The following is a 19720-nucleotide window of genomic DNA, read 5'->3' as shown; positions in this document are numbered from 1 at the left end:
GTTAACATCACCTTTATTTGGATTTGTTTGAGAACATTTTAATATAATCATCAGGATATGGCAAAGCAGGTAGTATTAATGATTTAGGGCAAGGCACACCTTTGCCAAAAAGCCTTTGTAGAAAATATTCGTGTGCCTTTATTCACTTGCACCTCACTAAACAACGTAAAGCGTGTCTTAGTTAGTGGGTACGAAATAGTAAAGCAACATCATGCAAAGTTGTTTAACTTAACTTTTGGCAACGTACTAATTCAAGCGTTTGACTATTACCAAAAATTAAAATTAAATGAAGACGTTTCAAGCAATTGGAAAAATTGGCTTAAAAACACGTTGGAATTGGTGATAAATATATATATTTTTTTTTTGTCATTGTGTTTTTATTGAAAAAGCAAATCACAAACACATTATTGGAAAAAATTAGAACAAGTATACATACATCATTAAACATCAATCAAATCACAAAATGACATCAAACATACACAAAAGTTCTGTGACCAAACATATCAGATTGAACCATGCGAACATACAAGATTTACCTGCCACCACAAAGGTGGGCCTACTTAAATTACATGTACATGTACAGGAAGAGCATGTAAAAGGTGATTTATAAACAGTACATTTACAACCAAAAAGTGAAATCAAAAATCAACACTCCATTTACGGAAGTGTTGAGATAGTTTCCCGTTTTTCAAAGCAATTTGATATTCAATCTTACGTTTGATAATGATAAAGGATTTAAGACCACTAAACGAGGGAGAGACATTTTGGAATTTACATTTGTAAATAAAAAATTTGTAGCATAAAAATAAGAATGTCAAAAAGGGTTCATCCGGTACACCAAACATTACATCAATCTGGTTGAAATTGTAGTCAGAATGCAGTTTCATATTAATAAAATTTTGAAGAGCCTGCCAAATGGGATTTACTTTTTCACAATCACAAAATATATGTAAAATGGTCTCAGGATATTTATCACATAAGGAACATAGAGGTGAATCCTTTCTCCCAATTTTATGAAGGAACTTATTAAGTGCAATAGCCCGATGAAAAACTTTGAAATAAAATGCTCTTAATTGTGTCTCAATGGTACAAGAAAATTACGAGAGTGAGTATTTTCCACTCCCAATCCATAGCCTCCTCATTACTATTATCATTAAGCAATTCATCCCAATACAATTGAGCTTTATCAGGAGGTGATTTGTCAACCATAATTTGGTAACAATAACGAGGCACTTTAGGTGCCAACAGAATATTGCTTGAAAATATATTTAAAAAATCAAAATCTTCAACAGTGGCATCATCAAGCAATTCCCTTTCAATAATACTATTAACCAATGTATTGTATTTCCTCCTGTCTCTATAAGGGATATCAAATTCAATAATAGAGAGCTTGCGATTTTCCAAACGTAGACGTAGGACGTACGTTTTAACGTACGTTAACACGTACGTTTTTACGTAGCTATGTATTGCAGTGAGGCCACATACTTTACCAACGCTCGTGTTGTGGCGCTATGTCCTATAGTCAGTCATCTGGTGATTTGTTTTGCATGAAATCAGCCAGGGGTAGTCGGTGGGGTCAGGGATCAATAAAGGGATCGTAATCCTCTCTACGTCATACATAAATTCGCCCAGTCTCATTTCCCTAATATTAAATTTAAAAAAAAATGGAATTTCAGTTCGGCACAGGTGGGCCTAGAACCCACGCCGCTGCTACATACAGAATACAGAAATCCAGCGCACTAATCCACTGGACCACATGACAGTTCGGTAGCCATATTGAATTTTAAACATATAGGCTATAGGCAACTCCAACATTGATCGGGTATAGACCACTTGACATGTGACGTCATTGCCCGGCAGTATGCGCGCGAATTATGACAATTTCCATTGTTCTTTACCCTGCAGTGTGCGTACGCATCGTAGTTTGCTCAAGGCACGTGCATTTCAAATCGCCCACCATATTTCATATAGTACAAAAAAGCCATTGAACAGTGTAGCGGTTTGTTTGAGCATATCGACAGACGAGTCCCTCGCCTTTGTTGATAAACAATGATATCATATTAGCATAATGACAGTGCTCATCAGTTAATAGCCACTTGGTGAATAGATGGGCATTATCAGCTATCAAAGAGATGTCTTATACTGCCAATCACGATAGAGGCTTGAAAACATTTTGTTATAAACCCAAAAGTGATATAAGGACAAAAAGCATGTTGGTACTTGATTGTTTGGATTCTTATATGTTGAAAATCCCTTGTAGTAGTATTTGTTATGTGTAGTGTATATTGTTTATAAATTATACAGCTTTTCAATTTTGGGCATTAATGCTCTGTTGCACTGTTTTCATCAACCTATTTTATCGTAGTGCATTTCTTATGTGTGTGAGCCGAAATGTCGTGCTAGATTGCAACCATGCTTTTGTTGAACTGCACTCCGCCATAACTACGGTGAAGGACACCGGTTCAAATCCTTTGTTTGAAGCAAATCGATAAAAGAATGCAGGGCCTCTATAAGTTAAGAAATGACGTAATAATCGCAATAGATGAATACAATGTTTGAATAGATCGCCCAACCATGCCAACACAAGCAGATTGCACTAATCACCTGTGTATGTCTGCAAACATAGATTGAATACAATACAGCTCTTTTCAAAAATACTAATCTTATAGGTGCGAGTGAACATCCTTTCTTTGACATCTATGGTTCAATGCATAGGTACCGCGTGAACGTTGTAGTGCAGGGCGATATAATTAAAATTCTATTCATCTATTGCTATGGTAGTTAATCCGATTAATTAAGTCACTTCTGCGGTGAATAAACTCAGCTTTAATTCACAATGACTCATTTACATAGGCTTTGGCAAAATGTCGTGTTCATTAGCTCGAGATACTCTAGCTAAAATACAGGTTTACATTTACTATCTTACATTATCTTGCTGTATTTCTGCTAGAGCGCCAGACAAATAAATAAATAAATAAATAAATAACCGATCAGGAATTGTGCATATTTGAACGTGTTCCTAATGTTCCTAAAATATCTGAGCCAACATTTCCGTATCCTCCCCCCCCCAGCTGTCGAACAAAAAAAAAAAATGCTTCCCCCCCCTTTTGACCCGCCAACCAATATTTGCCCCCCCACCCCTCTAGTACTTCACCACCTCGGGGATACACAAAGTTATTGCACCACCCCTCAGCTGTACAAAAAACACATGATATTTTGACTATAACATTCGTAGAGAAACAGTCGTTCTCTAAGTTTCATTTACCTAGACTCGAGGTAAAATCAGCCTATTTCCACGTGGAACCATGGTGGAACGTACGTTTTAATGCTACGTTGAGTCCAAAATGTCAAATCGCAAGCTAATTTTTTATACGCAAAGTATCACACACATTTCAATGGACAATCTCTGCGTATGAATATTGCGTTTAAATTTAGTCCATTTTTTACACATCCCTGTACCTTTATTATAATGATTTGTTGCAAACAAAAAGGATCATAATAATAATTAGACTTTCCTTCGTATGTTCGTTATCTTTAATTGTCTTTAACATATTGTGAAATGGACACATTTTGTGCATTTTCAACGATGTATCTACGTCGATTTCGCACGTGGAATATATTCAAAAATAGCTAAATACGTGACAGAGAGAGTTGATATTCTTGAGAGGGCACTCTATTCACGTGGTTTCTTTTCCAACGCTAAAAGATCACGAATTTTGGTGGTTTGCAAATGAAAAGTGTCCGAACTATCGATTGATTACGTAACTGTTATGAATAATGTATTAGGTTTTCAATGCAATCGCCTCGACCCATCAATACATATTATCTGTATTTATCAAAGTACTTGGAATAGCAATCTGGTGAGTTCACTGAACTACGCCCTAATACTGATGGAGTTTTAATGGCGTTTAATGGCGCTAATCCTCTCCATACACAGATGAACAAATACAATAGGAGAAGGTCAACACATATGACCTCCTATATGACATGTTATATGAGATGTACAACAACCTGAATATCATAAAGATCAGTGTTCGTTTGTGCATATGAACTGCATATTTACAATACTAAATATTAGTCGTTATATATTATGCCAAATATTGGTATTATGACAACACGGTATATGCATTGTATATAAAACAACTAATAGATCCTGCTATCATGGCGTCAGGTCATTGGTCCATCATATCCCGTATGTTTCTTAAAATTCATTCATATTTGAGACAAATTTCTGTGCCCATTTTATAGGCGTACAGGTGGATCCGGTTTTTTTGGTCATTTTCATTTCTTTTTGATGAAAGAATTAAGGTTTTCCACTGCACGGAGGCCACTATGTGATACTAATTTAATGCTATATTTATAAATTGAATACGTGTTCCCTGATTGGCTCTATAGCGATTTCACAGAAAAGGTATTTCTAGTACAATGCAGCGTCGGACTCTAGCTGAGAGCGTAGTAGCCTAAGTCATGGATTCCAAGAAAGGCTCTCCATACACAAATGAACAAACACAAAGGAAGGTAGTCTCCTCCGTGACCAGCTTGATTTCGATGGAGCGAAAACAAATTGGCTGCAGAGGAGACGGGTAATTTTGCCATGCAAATGAGGTGAGTGTCATCCCCCTGTACGTGACCTCGCTTCGATACAGGAGAGTGGTTTTGAATAGATCAACGTACGTCCGATGTCTCATGATGCAGTCATGTCTACAGTAGAATTCATCTCGACCTTTGCAGGACTTAACCCCATTAAAAGCTATTAAACCAAGATAACACTCATTGAAACAGCTCAACTGATTAAATCGGATCTTCTCTGGTTGTGCACAAGTGACTGTTTTCATGTACGATACGATATCGCAATAAAGCTGGTATTCATAGCTTCAGTTGGGTAACCGATTATAAAGGAAACGAAAGGAAACAATGTTATGTGTGGCTTTGTTCACGAAATCAGACAATGTCGTGCTTTTTGTAAACCAGCATTCTTGAAAATGAGCAACATAATGATTTTTGACTTAACACGGTTTAGAAATAATTTCTTCATATTTTTGGTGTTATCTGTCGTTTACATATCCTTCCTAAAACACCAAAGTACGAGTATTTCCAAACATCTAAATTTGCTAAAAATTTAGGACATGTTACAAAACTATATTGTCTAGAATTTTAGAAGAGTACTTTTAATATTGGCCGGTTATTTTTCACACAGCGACGTTAACTAGGCAATGTACTATTACCTATAACATTAACTAAAACACCAAAGTACGAATATTTCCAAACATCTAAATTAGCTAAAAATTTAGGACATGTTAAAAACTATATTTTCTAGAACTTTAGAAGAGTACTTTTAATATTGGCCGGTTATTTTTCACACAGCGACGTTAACTAGTCATATCCCCATACTGTTAACGTAGGGCTATTTGTAAAGGTCACGCGTCAATGGGAAAGAGCACTGTGTATTGTGTATAGGAAAACGGACAGTAACTGCAGTATGTACGTTTGGAAATCGCATTCTCTCTAATAAGATCATCAAAAGACTTCAGAACTGGAGTGGGAGTGTCAGTATAGAGCAAATCAGTAATATTATAAATTCCTCTTTCATACCAGGCTACATAGTAGAAATACTGTTTTGATTTGGTGCGGACATGTTTATTATACCAAATTCCCCCCTGTAATTTCAATTCGTTCAATTCAAAGCCAAGATCTTGAGCTGCCATATCCCTAAAATAATACCAAGATCGAAGCGAATCAGAAATTTGAGTATTCTTGAGCTGTGTAAGAACTTTTTCTGGGGCATAAGCTTTCCAAAGAAGATTTGTATCTGAATGGAAGCATTTAAGGGCAGATAATTCAATTGATTTCCATGTACAAAATAACTATCATCCAATAAATGTTTAACCCATGTCATTTTTTGTGACTGGGCAAAAGTAAACGGGTCAACCATTTTGAGCCCGCCTGATCCATAACCAAGGCATAAGATTGACCTTTTAACCCGATCATTTCCACCATTCCAGATAAATTTATAAAAATAGAATTTAGTTTCTTAAAAAACAGATTAGGAACTTTGATACACAGCACTGAAAAAAGATATAAAAATTGAGGCAAAATGAGGGATTTAATAACAGAAATTTTACCAATAAGGGATAAATTCCTGGCCCTCCAGCAGTTTAAAGTTTTTTCGATAAGGTCTAATTTTGGTTTGTAATTCAATTCATATAAAGATTTTATATCCAATGAGAATGTAATACCTAAACATTTAAATTTGTCATCTTTCCATTGCAATCCTTTATCTCGGAATGGAAAAGTAGCAGCACCCTTTTTTTTTACTTTCCAAATTGCTTCAGATTTAAGTAAATTAATTTTACAACCTGAACATGTTGCGAAAATGTCTAGAGTTGAAAATAAGTTGTCAAATGATTCAAGAGCACCATCAATGAAGCAGGTGGTATCATCAGCTAACATAGATAATTTAAGCTCCTCACCATCAATTGGAATTCCACCGATATTGGGATTACCCCTAATGGCAATCGCGAGCACCTCCATAATAAATAAAAAGATGTAAGGGGAGATTGGGCACCCTTGAAATATCCCTCTGCACATATCGATAGAACTTGTAAGGAACACATTGTTAGTAACATAAGATTTCCTGCAAGAATAAAATGTTTTAATCCAATTCAGAAAATTATCGCCAAAGTTAAAATGCTCAAGGACTTTAAAAAGAAACTCATGACTAACGCTATCGAATGCCTTTTCAATATCTAATAACAGAATAGCTGCAGGCAAATCATTTACTTCAGTGTATTCAATTATATCAATTAGAAGCCTGATATTATTGCCAATATTTCTCCCCTTTAAAAAAGAATTGGTGATAAATATAGCAGAGAACTTCGAGAATTACTAAAAATTTTGGACGGTACAAAAAGCTTTACCAATTAGATATTTCATTTTATGAGTTCAGACAAAAAAAGAAGCTATTAGACTCATGCTTTTAGAATTCACTAACTTTTGGACAGCTGGCAATAAGTTGTCTTAAAATCATCATGGCATCCAACCTTAACTTCAAACGATAAGTGGTTAAGTTTTGGAAGGGCCGGCGCTGAAAGTTCCGAGATGTAAGTATGTATTTTTACATTTTGTAAAAATATTAAAACTAACATTTATACACTTTTTAGCAGCTTCACTATTGCGTAATATAAGTGGAGTTGAGCAGTTCCGCTATTGCATAATATAAGTGGAGTTGAACTATTATGTAATATTAGCAAGAAAGAAAAAAAGAAAGAAAGAAAGAAAGAAAGAAAGAAAGAAAAAAGAAAGAAACCCCAGACACCATCAAAAACAAACACACCCAAATTCCCTTAAAAAAAAACCCAACCCTGGCCCCTCAGCTAAAATACAAAATTATATCTTAACCTGGCCTACCCCACAAGGTCTTCCCAATCCTTTAAACCCATGTTAGTGCAAGTTTTTTACCCCGTTTAAGTTTAAAAAATTCAGTAGCCCTTTAATATAAACAAAGCTTTAACCAATCACCACAAGTCTTAATTTAAGACTTTTAATTTGTTAAAGAAACACATGTTTAATTACAGTACTGTGTATATTTGCAACCTGTCTTAAAATTCAGTAGCCCTTTAATATAAACAAAGCTTTAAAGGCCGCTATAAATATCTGGAAAACACATTAAGTTGGGAGCTATACAAAGTTTGGCGGTATAGAGGTGAACATTGACTTGATTATATTTTAAGCCTACTTAATTGGGTTGTCCTTGAAAGCTTGCCTGGTCAACTGGATCCCCCTTTAACCAATCACCACAAAGTCTTTTAATTTGTTAAAGGAACACATTTTTTATTACAGTTACTGTGGGTTTTTTTTTTGTGTTTTTTTTTTTACTAAGCTAGTAAGACAAATCATTTCTCCTAGCATGTTATAATTATTTGGAAAGTAAAGGCCCGTGATTTTACCATCTTCATCATAGTTAAAAAATTCGCCATGACAGTACTTGACGTCCTTTTGCAATTTTATAGAATTTTTACAACGTATTGTGAAACTGACAGAACTGCAGAAACACAAAGCAAAATCCCAAGAATTTCGCCTCTTGTAGAATAGCTAGGAAGATTAATTTCAATTTGAGGAGTCATACATATATATTTACTAACATTTTTAAAGCAACTAATTTTGAAAAGAAGTAGATATTTTTTAGAGACAGACTGTAAAATCTCATAACCCATAGGAGTTAATGTTGGAAATTTGCCAATTTTATATTTTTACTATACCATAATTCATTTGGTTTTATGACTTATGCTGCTTAAATATTTACATAACTAATATACAAAGTTTAAATACCGGTACATAGAGTTATGGCGCGTTGCATTTATGAACAAAGCGATAAAGACATTATTTTTAGGTTTTATCTGATCAAATCAATATACTGTGTAGTGTGTCTATTTACACTTTAAACCAAAAGGTAAAATGAAATACATAGTATCTCAAAAAAACAGAGCCGCTGTATAATTACATTTAATGCATTTGTAAAGTGCATAAGTATACAAAATAACCTTATATTTCAAGTTTTTTTACCCCGTTTTAAGTTTTAAAACAATATAAAGGGGAGTAAAAACAGAAGCGGTTAAAACACACATTTTGGAGAATTTTAGATTGCATTCTGGAATCAGTGTTGTATTTAGAATTGTTTTATTATTTCTGTTTTAGGGGGTCATAGGTCAAAGGTCATGGGGTCAAGCCACGCTGAAAGACACTTTTGGAGGATTTGCAACTCTTTTTTATTGCATTCTGGAATCAGTGTTGTATTTTGATTTTTTTTTTGTTTTTGGGGTCATAGGTCAAAGGTCATGGTGTCAAGCCATTCTACTATACAACAATTTCATGCTGTGTATTTTTGAACAATCGAAAATTACATCTTAATTTAAAATTAAGTTTAAAATATATCTTAAAAAAAAAAAAAAAAAATCGCATTCCGCATTCGTTCATGAATCAGCAATGGGCTTTGAGACATAACATTTTTAGGCTAAAAAGCTTACAGTAAAAGTAAAGTATTTATAGGTTAATGAACGCGTATTACTTGTTGGAAGAGAAATTAGACAACAATAATGCACGCGCGCTGATGTTGATGCGTCTAATGCACGAGCCAAAAGAAAAAAACACGTGATTTTTGCTGTTTTTATAACAAAATTATCACTAAAAACAACATTTATTTTCATTTTAGACTTTTTTATAGTCTATATTTTCTTCATTTCAGCCTAATTTAGCAGTAAGTTGTCATGGTTGTGTGCAAATTCCTATTACTATTAGATACGTTGTAATAAAACATGATTTTAAACATTTGTATATTACTTTTCTCTGAGGGCTTGCAGCAAAATTGATATTTTATTTTCCTTGGTATGGGTTTGTGGCTAGTAGTCAGGTAATGATGATGATATGATGATGATGCCGACGACGACGACGACGATGATGATGATAATGATGACGATGATGATGATGATGATGATGATGATGATGATGATGATGATGATGATGATGATGGATAATACAACTGATGTCAGATGATTATTAGAGTCGTGATGGTGACGATGATGGCAGTGATGAGGGATTTAATTTAGTATGAAATTCTCACCCCCCCTCCCGCACCCACCAGTCAATGTTGTTTTGATACTGAGACAGGAACGGACAATTGGTCTAATATTGGCTCCAACATTGCTTTGGGGGGGGGGGGGTTGCAAGCAATATGAAACATTAATGTTTGCCTCTCATGTTACTTGCAATGTTTAAACAAAGAGCACGTTTCTATGGTATCAGTCACAGCAGAGAAGATGTAACCTGTTTACTTCTCATGTATATGTTTTTGCTTAACACGTGTGCTATGACCCAAAAATACATCATCTCCAAATACATAGTTCAGTGACCTCGAGGCCTCCATTCAACAAGAAAGTTAACCTGTTGTTATAGAAGATCATGCATTTATACCAAATACACTCAGAGGTCAATTTATGAGTGCACAAACATTATAGGGTCAACAAACTGTGTCTTTATAATCCGAACAACATGTGACATATTTTGTTAAGGCCAAATCGACTTTTACAATGTTTATTGAAGAGATAACATATGCATAATCTCAGTTTGCGAGTAGATAATAGGTCAAATTTTTCCATGTTAAAAATAGAATTACATGCTAGGCATGTTTGTTCCTCTTTTTCGTTTGTGTATTAATCATCATCATCATCATCATCATCATCATCATCATCATCATCTCTCCAAATTTCATGCAAAAGTTCCCCCCAAAACCGCTCTATTGTGGCCGCAATTTTTGATTTTAAGAACTGAAAATTAAAAATTAGCTTTAGCATGGGGTTTTATTTCAACCATAACTTGAAATGCAACACTGGACAACTAAAAGTAAAGCCTCCGAAGCAAAATGGACAGCAGGGTTTTTCAGAGCACAGTACCACCAGTTTCACGCGAGAGTATTCGAGCGAGGCATCGCATGGGGAACAGCCCGGCTGGGCTGGAGTGCCGTAAAGACAAATTGATGCAGTCGTCTTCCATGGCCGGGGTCTTCCCTTGCCGGGGTTGGGTTTGTTTGTTTGTCGGTCGCGGCCGTGTGGAGACACACTTAGGTCCTGATGGGACCAGCCAGGTTCAAACAAAGTGCTCAAGCCAGGCTAATTGAGCCTATAGCTATAAGCATGCGGGCCTAGTACTTCGAAAGAAACGAGAGGCCACTCCCAACAATAAAGTGAACAATTGTACAAGAAAATGGGATAGAAGCAAGCCTACCCCGTAGGCCTTTTTTTTGTAGGCCTGCTCATTTTTGTCAAAGTTTGCTCCCCTTAAAAATCGTATTTTCCTTGCCCTCCTCTGTCCTGGCTACGCCACTGTACAGTTGTCATTGCACTCAACTGAATCACAGATCTTGCTATGTATAGAGCTCGTGGTAGAAAAAAATCTTGGGATAATTTTATTATATCGAGATAATTTTATTACCTCGGGATAATTTTATTATCTCGAGATAATTTTATTATATCGGGATATTATCTCGGGATAATTTTATTATCTCGGGATAATTTTATTATCTCGAGATATTATCTCGGGATAATTTTATTATCTCGAGATAATTTCCGAAAAAATATTTTTAATATCCCCAAAAAAATATTTTACCATGTAACTTCAGGGGCTCCGTAAATTCCAGTTAATTAGATTAATGGCATGGACTTACTCGATTTAATTTTACCGTTTCTCATCTCGTTTTCGTCTTTTCTTTTTTCATGGGGTGGAGGGCAAAATTTGTGTTTAAAACATATGCTATTGGAGAATGCTACTCAACGCAGCAGCCACTGCATGGCAATTTCACAATGTTTATTTTGCATACACTGATTGCAAACGATCACACTCACTCCTGCGTAAAGGTCCTATGAGTTTTAGCATTCCTACATTGTTAATGAGCACAAACCCATTGGCATCACATCTTACTACTTCTTTGCAGGTCTTTTATCCACTACTGTTTGTAGTCGTGTCTGATTGTTGACGTTAAAATGTAGGGAGGAGGGAGAACAATTAGGGAATGACCAATTTGCATTGAACATGTGACAGATCGATCACTTGAAGACATGTATTCAGGGTTACCAATGTCATATTGGATACCCTATCGAATGACCTTGAACAGTGTGTCATGAAATGTTGTTATCTTATAAAGAACTACTTTACAAATAGTGCATAATATATTTTGGAAAAATGCCGGAAATTATCAGAACATGATATTAACGGATCCACGGAATATTCTCAAAGTTTACTAATTATGAAAACACCAAAAATGCACTTTTCCTGGTCATAGATCCCTAACCACACACACACACCACACCCACCTTTTCCCTCACACCAAAATACCATTATATCGGTTCTAATATAGGTTTTCTCCGGGATCTCCGGTTTCCTCCTGTATCGCAAAAATCGGTGATTAGTTGTTTGGTTATCAAAAACTTCCTTCACCCAATGGAATTTGGGGAGCTGCACAGATATCGGCTCTCGAGCTAAATGAAATAACTCCACGGCGCGTGTGATTATCTTGACTAATGCATTACACTCAGTTCATTATCCTTATCATACAATGCCTAAAATTTTCGAAAATTACCTTTGCCAACACCTTTGCAACCCCGGTTGCAAACAATCGGTGTTTAACATGCTGTTTCTGGTGTTGGATTTCCCATTGGGTGCTCCCAGGTACGGGTTGGTATTTTACCAGAGTGAGGGAATGAGCGCCCTCTGCCACCCTATCTCAGTTGCTGAACATGCCAGCTTTAGTGACACAAACATAGGCCTGTTCTAATATACCCTGACGAAAGCATAAATATACACTAGGTTTAGAAAAAATGCCACGTTTCTATGCATATGTTTAATACAAGCAAGACCAAAACGAGGACTGTGCTTTTTACTTTTAATGTATAAAAGAAGTTTGTCTCATATGATTGATTTACTGTGTATGCAAGTCTGGCGTTTAGTTTCAGTTTTAATTAATTTCAGTATACGGAAAAACACATGAATTGTGTCTATCCAATGCAGATGTGGAATTTTTTGTTTGAGGTCAAAGGTCATTAAAGGGTCACTTCCTGTATAAAACGAAATAGTTTCAAAATGCTACTTCTCCCACAAATTACGTAGGACGGTGATGCAACTTGCGCACATGCATTGCTATTACACAGTGTCTATGAATCATACACAGATTTGAGGTCAAAGGTCATTAAGGGGTCACTTCCTGTATAAAACCAAATTCCTTCAAATAATTTTATTAGCTAAGAAAAACATAGGAGAGTGACGTTATATACACACATGAATAATATGTTTACCTAATGTATATGGTCAATTCCAGCCAAAGCGGGACAAAATTCTCTCTGGGGGCCATTTTAAAAATGTTTTCCTTTTCAATTCTAGACTTATCAAATGAGACGATCATATCTAGTGAATCATCAGGTGGAAGTGCCATCGGATTGAAAAATAACTTTTCTTGGTAGACCAAATAAAGTGTTAAATGCGCATGCATGTTACCCACGAATTCAAGCCTTTTTCACCTGTTGTAGGCCTACGCCATAAAATTTTACTTTCTTTAATATCTTTCAATATTTTATGTGTGACTCATATACACTAGAAATCGGTGAAGACTTTGAACGTAAAATAGAATTTTATTACATATATCTGCAAAGAAATATTTTGGTTATTACAAATTTTAAGAAAGAACCAGCTGTACAGTTAAGATTGTGTCAATTCTTCGAACTCTTTCCAAAGTGGCTGTCATTTAACATTACTGTATTATTTCGAAAGATTAGAATAAATGCTTCATAGAAATATAAAGTTAGATTTTGTATTTTGATTATTGCGATTCAATCACATCTAATCTGCCATCCATATCATTTTTCTATTGTTGGTTCTTCATGATATTACATCAATGAAGTTTAAGGTGGCAACAAGGCAAAATATTACGAAATGAAAAATCTCTGAGTTTTGTCAAATAAATGCTGGTATAAAAAATACCAACAAATTACCATTAATTATCATGGTTTAGAACATTTTAAATTGTTCGTAAAAATAATTACAAATGATGACTTAAGGGATTATGCTGTTGTCATATTCACGTAAATAATACCACCATCTCCTTCACTCATTGTTGATTAGTACAATCCACAATTTTGGAAGTGGTTGCTTTTAGTAAAACAGATTTAGGCTAAAACTAAAACATCGCAGAATTGCCATTTCTGACAATGCCGGAAAAAGTCTCCAAACGTCTACCGTACTTGGAAGACCTACCTGCTGTTGCCAAGAGCATCTTCCATCTTGGCTGGAGTTACGTTAATATGGAAACGGCATCACTTTGTGCGAAATGTTTGCCAAGGTAAGATTTTATATGGACACCCACCAATCTTGTAACACATCACCGATAAAACACTTATCAGTAAGGTGTAAATGAAGTAGTTCCTATCACATGATCAAACCAAGGCACAACTTACTGCATATGGCTACCAAAACTGTCGAAAGTAACCTAAATGTTGTTGTTACATGGGAAAACAACTGTCAAACATCCCATAGAGTTGTTACTTACTTTCAGAACCTACAGCGAGAAGCAGACACCAAGCTGATCTCCCGGGCTAATCTTGCACGCTCTAAATGCAACTGCCTCTGGTGCCATATATTAAAATCTTCTCACCAAATACGGATGTCCTCATTCTTGCCTTGAGGCGATATCCAGATTTGTGTCAAAATACAACACTTGTAATGGGAGCTGGAGATGCCAGAGCCTGAGAGCGAGCTTTGAAGCTTTGGGTCCACGTAAGGTCGATGCCCTTCCTTCATTCCATGCTCTCAGTGGTGCAGATGTAACAGAGAGTTAATTTGTAGGGAAGGAAAGGTTACTTGGTGGAATATTTTGTGATGTCAATCTAGGAACGTCCATCAGGTAAAGTGTCGAGACTATGGGTACCCTTGAGAAGTTTGTTTGTAACCATGGTAACCTATATCTACCTAAAGCAACTTTAAAACGAGTAAAGGACGCAGGTTGGTAGTTGTTCCGGAAAAAGCAGGCACGTTCTTTGAGATTGCCTCCAACGAAAGATGTATTTCATCTTGTCATTCTTCGTGCGTAGAACTACCAAACTATGACTTGGAATAAGGATAAAGTTTCCAAACCTGATAGTGATATACCATCACCAGCAGGGTATTACAGAAAATTGGAAGCAGAAGCACTGATCCTCATCATGGAATACCTGAAGCCAGTGCTTGATATTATCAAAATGCAAATTATGCAATGGCCCAACAACGCAGTGTTCAACAAATCTCTGCATGCAAGTGCCCGAGTTCTGGCCTTAACTGTAAAGAGCTTTGCACTTGCTTATCTGGACATGAGGACTGTGGAGATGGAGACTGTGAGGACAGGAAATGTTCACTTGGGAAGAAGAATGACTTTGTATTCCAAAATTGGTATATCTGGGTGTAATTGTAATCTCTATTACTATTATAGTGACTATTAAGAACTGAAACTGATTTTATGTATCCAATAAGCTCCAATAGACCTAATAAATATTTCATTAATAATGACAATGTCAATAAGTTTTAATAAGGATAATTTATAATGCATCAATGGGCGCCATAAATAAACGGCCATTGTAGGTCCTCTGTTCCTATAATATATAGTATTGCCTGAAACTGATTTTATGTATATTCAACAGGCCCAATAAAACTTTCAGTATGGTAATAAGTTCTGGTAAGGATAGTTCCTAATACATTTGTACGTTTATGTGCGCCATTTTTAAATAAACGGCCATAATTATTATCTGAGTAGACTAGTATTTTGCCACCTTGATTAATTCAGCTGAAATTTAAACACGGAAAATTATAACCTAAAAACTATTATTATTTTTTAAGGGCCGGCCCTGATTTTGGCCAATTCTGGGTCGGTCGGTGGAGGGCAAGCAAACAATTTTTGGCCTCATCACTGATCATTAAGGATACGTGCAGTTAAAGCGTGAACCTACCTACGGCAGCATTCAAGTTATAGCCACCATTTGGTGGCCAAAAATGTGTAAAAAGTATTTCGGCGTGAAAACTGTGATTAAGTTTATGTTTATATATCATATTCAGTGTCAAATTATGTGTAGATTAATTTTTTATAAATAAAAACCTGGCATCTCATGTGTTTATTGAGGAAAAAAATGATTTTGGGTCTTTTTTTTGCATTAGGTCTTAAATAATTATGCTATTGTACCTATGAAATCATTAAATGTTGTTTATTTTATGAGTTAAATTATTAGACAATATTATGTTCATTTCATTAAAACAATATTGTCGTAATGTTTACCCAAAATTGGCGTCCCCATGACAAATGATTCCCCAAAATTGGCCAATTCCGGTAAAATTTCGGGTTCTGATATTCATAACATTTAATTGGGGAAGATGCTAGAAGAATGATGTTGCCCTTATTTTGTTTATAATTTGAAAGGCTACATGCTGGTAATCAACTAAAATTGTGTTCCCTGTCGGCTCTTAATTTGTGGAGGCGTGTAAAAAGTATTGGTATTTGGGGAAAAAACCCTCAAAAACTCAAAAACCGAACAAGCTTTTGAGATAAAAATGCAAACTTGTTGTGCCCAAAATAGTTGCTTATGAAAACAAGTTTATCTTCAATTTTGCCTGAATGGTACAATATTTGAGTTATGATTTGTTTTTCAATCCTTATTTATGCAGGGTGTCCCTTAAAAAACAGAATCCTCATTGCGCCCCCTTTTTCTCCTATTCTTGACAAATTTATCAAATACATTTTGGTATGTAAAGAAAGCTTTATTCGTTTAATAGCTTTAATAAACCGAAAATAATATTTCAATCAGCTCACAACTTTTTAAGAAATATACCCATTTTCACTCTGTCCACGAACGAAGGTTTAGTTATTTCAAAGATTGAAAAGGAGTACACGTACCATGCATGAATAATAAACATTCCTCAATAATAAATTTATAAAATAACAACTTTATTTAGGGAATGGGCTGTAGCGATGGGCTTGTGGGCAAAACAAATGTGGGTGAGACTTCTCTTGCTATACTTATGTTCAAACCTTTTTGGGCACCAAATGGTGGCACCAAATGGACCAGGATCGTGAACGCTGTTATACAGAGATTATGACCAAGATCAAATAACCATATTCATGATAATGCGACAATCATTCACCTTTACGTTGTGGCCCAGTCATCATCATCAGTCGGCTGCGGAGCAGGCGACTACAAGCTTTCTCCAACTGTTGCGATCTTGGGCAAGCGAAACAATTTTGTTTGGCTGCAGCATCCCTTCAGTATCTCCCAGGAGGTGCTCTACATACTGTAAGTACAGTGTCCGCGGCCGTCCCGGTTTCCTCTTTCCATGTGGTGGAATATAAAGGGCATATTCTTTCACAGGCTCGTCATCTTCAAGACGCAGTATATGGCCGAGAAATTTGAGTTGATGAATCTTTACTCTGGCAACCAGTGGAGTGGTGTTGGTCAGATTGTAGATGGTTTCATTAGGGATCCGATCCACACGCTTGATGTTTAACATGACTCTGTAGCAAGATGTTGCAAAGGCATTGATCTTTTTTCCATGTCCTTGGTGATTACCCATGACTCGCACCCGTACAGAAGGATAGTGACACAAGTTGTCTCAAACAGCTTGATTTTTGTTCCGATTGGCAGGGATGGGCTTCTCCAAAGGCGTTCCAGTTTCCAGAAAGCGGCCCAGGCTAGTGCTTTTCTTCTTTTTAGGTCTCCAACACTAGAGCCCATCTTGGAACCCAAATACTTGAAGTCTGTGACATGGTTGATGGTACTACCATAGACTTCAAGTGCTGGCTGGGCGTTACAGTTTGCAGTCATATTATTCTGTCTTAGGTGCGCTGATGACAAGGCCTAGATCTGCTGCTGCTGTTGCAGTCCTAGTAAGCTGTGGCTGGGCCCGGGCTATAGAAGATTCCAACAGGGCAATATCATCAGCAAAATCCAGGTCATTCAGCATCTTAGCAGGATACCTGCTTGACCGACGTGGGTGGGTAACAATTCCAGCGTCAATTCCAGAAGTTGATTTCTTCAGGAGGTAGTCTACCAGGATAATGAACAGGAATGGTGTCAACACATCACCCTGAAGCACTCCAGTTGTTACTTGGAAAGGCTCTGAGATACTTCCATCTACCATGACGGCACTATTGGAGTCCTTGTAGAGCACCTGGATGGCATTGACCACAACCTTTGGTATTCCATAATGCCGTAGCACTGAGAACATGACGGACCTGTTGATGGAGTCAAAGGCTTTTTTGAAGTCCACAAAAGTGACTGTCAAAGGAAGTTGGTACTCCTTGAAGCCTTCCATGATCCTCCTCAAAATGTGTATTTGCTGAGCACAGCTTCGACCTGATCTAAAACCAGCCTGGTTGCTTCTCAGTAAAGGATCAATGTGAGGTCGGATTCTGTTCAGAAGGATCTTGTAGTACACTTTTGCGGCAATGGACATAAGTGAAATACCACGGTAGTTTGTCATGAGAGAGAGGTCGCCTTTCTTTGGTAGAGGAATGATGACATTTGTGACCCACTGACGTGGCGGTGTCAGCGTTGAGAATACTTCCATACAAAATTTGAGAATCATATCAATCATGCTATCCCTCCTCCCTGAAGTGCTTCAGCAGTTATAGCACAGTCCAATGCTGCTGCCTTGTTGGTCTTCATGGCTGCTATTGCTTCAACTACTTCTTCACGAGTTGGGGGCTCAGTGATAATAGGAAGATCTTCAACAGCTGGTGCAGGAAGTTCTGAAGCTGCTGTGCCACTGTCGTTGTTAAGGAGTGAGCTGAAATATTCCTTCCATTCCTCAAGCAGTTCATGGTCACTGGTTGGGGCTGATCCATCTCTATTCTTGACTTTTACCCCTTTCCTTGAGTTCTTCCCAGAAAGCGAGTGTATGATTTTCCAGGTGGTGGTGTAATTCCCCATTGCATCGGCCAGCTTCAGGTCTTCCATCTGCTTATTGAGTGTAGCAAGCTCATCAGATTTATAGGAGTTGTTAAGGCTGGTGTTCAAGTTCCTCCATCTTTCTCTAGATTGACGAGACTTTGAAATGGAGTACCGCCTTTTGGCCTCATCCCTTTCAAGTTTAAGTCTGATGGTTGCATCTGTTACCCAACTTGGCAGTCCGCATGGCTTTTGCTTTCCAATAACTTCCTCAGCAACTTCACGAACTGCTGTCTCAAAGGTCTCGTACCTATCAGAGATGGGTGTGGCATCATCCATGCTCAAGACCTGGAATCTGTTTGTTAGTTCCAGCTGAAATTCCTTCTTTGTATCAGGATCTTGCAACTTCTTGATCACACGGGAATGTGTACATATTATAGAGATTGCGAAGAGGCGTGCACTGCTAACGCCATACGGGTTACGTATTACGACATTGTGCGGTAGAACGTCATAGTGCCGTTCACATCCAAACTAGTCTCCTACACAGCCAGATTGTGTCGGTCCTAACGCTCGTCGTTCCTAGTAAGTTCGTGATAGCCACATACAGTCTGAGCCGAGACTTCATCTAAACGCAATTGCAATAAACTCATGGTGGCGCTATGCTGAGACAAATATATCTAAAGATTATAGGAAGCACCCATTGATTCACCTTGGGTGCATCGAACCAGAGAAGATGAGAATAGATTCTCATCTTCTCTCATCGAACCCACTTTCCTCAGTATTAATACGACTGGCTGTATCTATTGCCAAGGGGTGACACTAAATTCACGGTTGTTCTATTAGCAACGCAAAACCTACGAAAAATTCCGATGGTTTACTCGATAGAAAGTGAGGCCAGTTATCGATCCGTTATGAATAATTCATGTTCGACCCCTTGGATCATGTTAATTGATATTGGCAAATAACAACGTTGTTCGTTTTGCGAACTTTGCCTGTTCAATGAGAGTATAGCGCGCCCCCAATACATCTGGGCACAAACCATGCGAAAACGATCCAGTTTAATGAAATGGCGGACGGGTATTCCCATCAGGCACCAGTGATATGTTTTTTCAAAGAAAGTCTACTAATTTGATATGAAATGATATTTTGCAATAGCAAAGTCAAAATTGGGACTTGCTGTCAATAATATGAAGGAAATATGTGACAGAGGCAAGGTGTGAAATACAAGTAGTATTTGAAGTTACGATAACCTTTGATACCCGTACTGACCTTCCATC

Source organism: Amphiura filiformis, unplaced genomic scaffold, assembly GCF_039555335.1.
Source record: "Amphiura filiformis unplaced genomic scaffold, Afil_fr2py scaffold_23, whole genome shotgun sequence".
Taxonomy (NCBI): Eukaryota; Metazoa; Echinodermata; class Ophiuroidea; order Amphilepidida; family Amphiuridae; genus Amphiura; species Amphiura filiformis.
Note: the sequence above shows the minus strand (reverse complement) of the source record.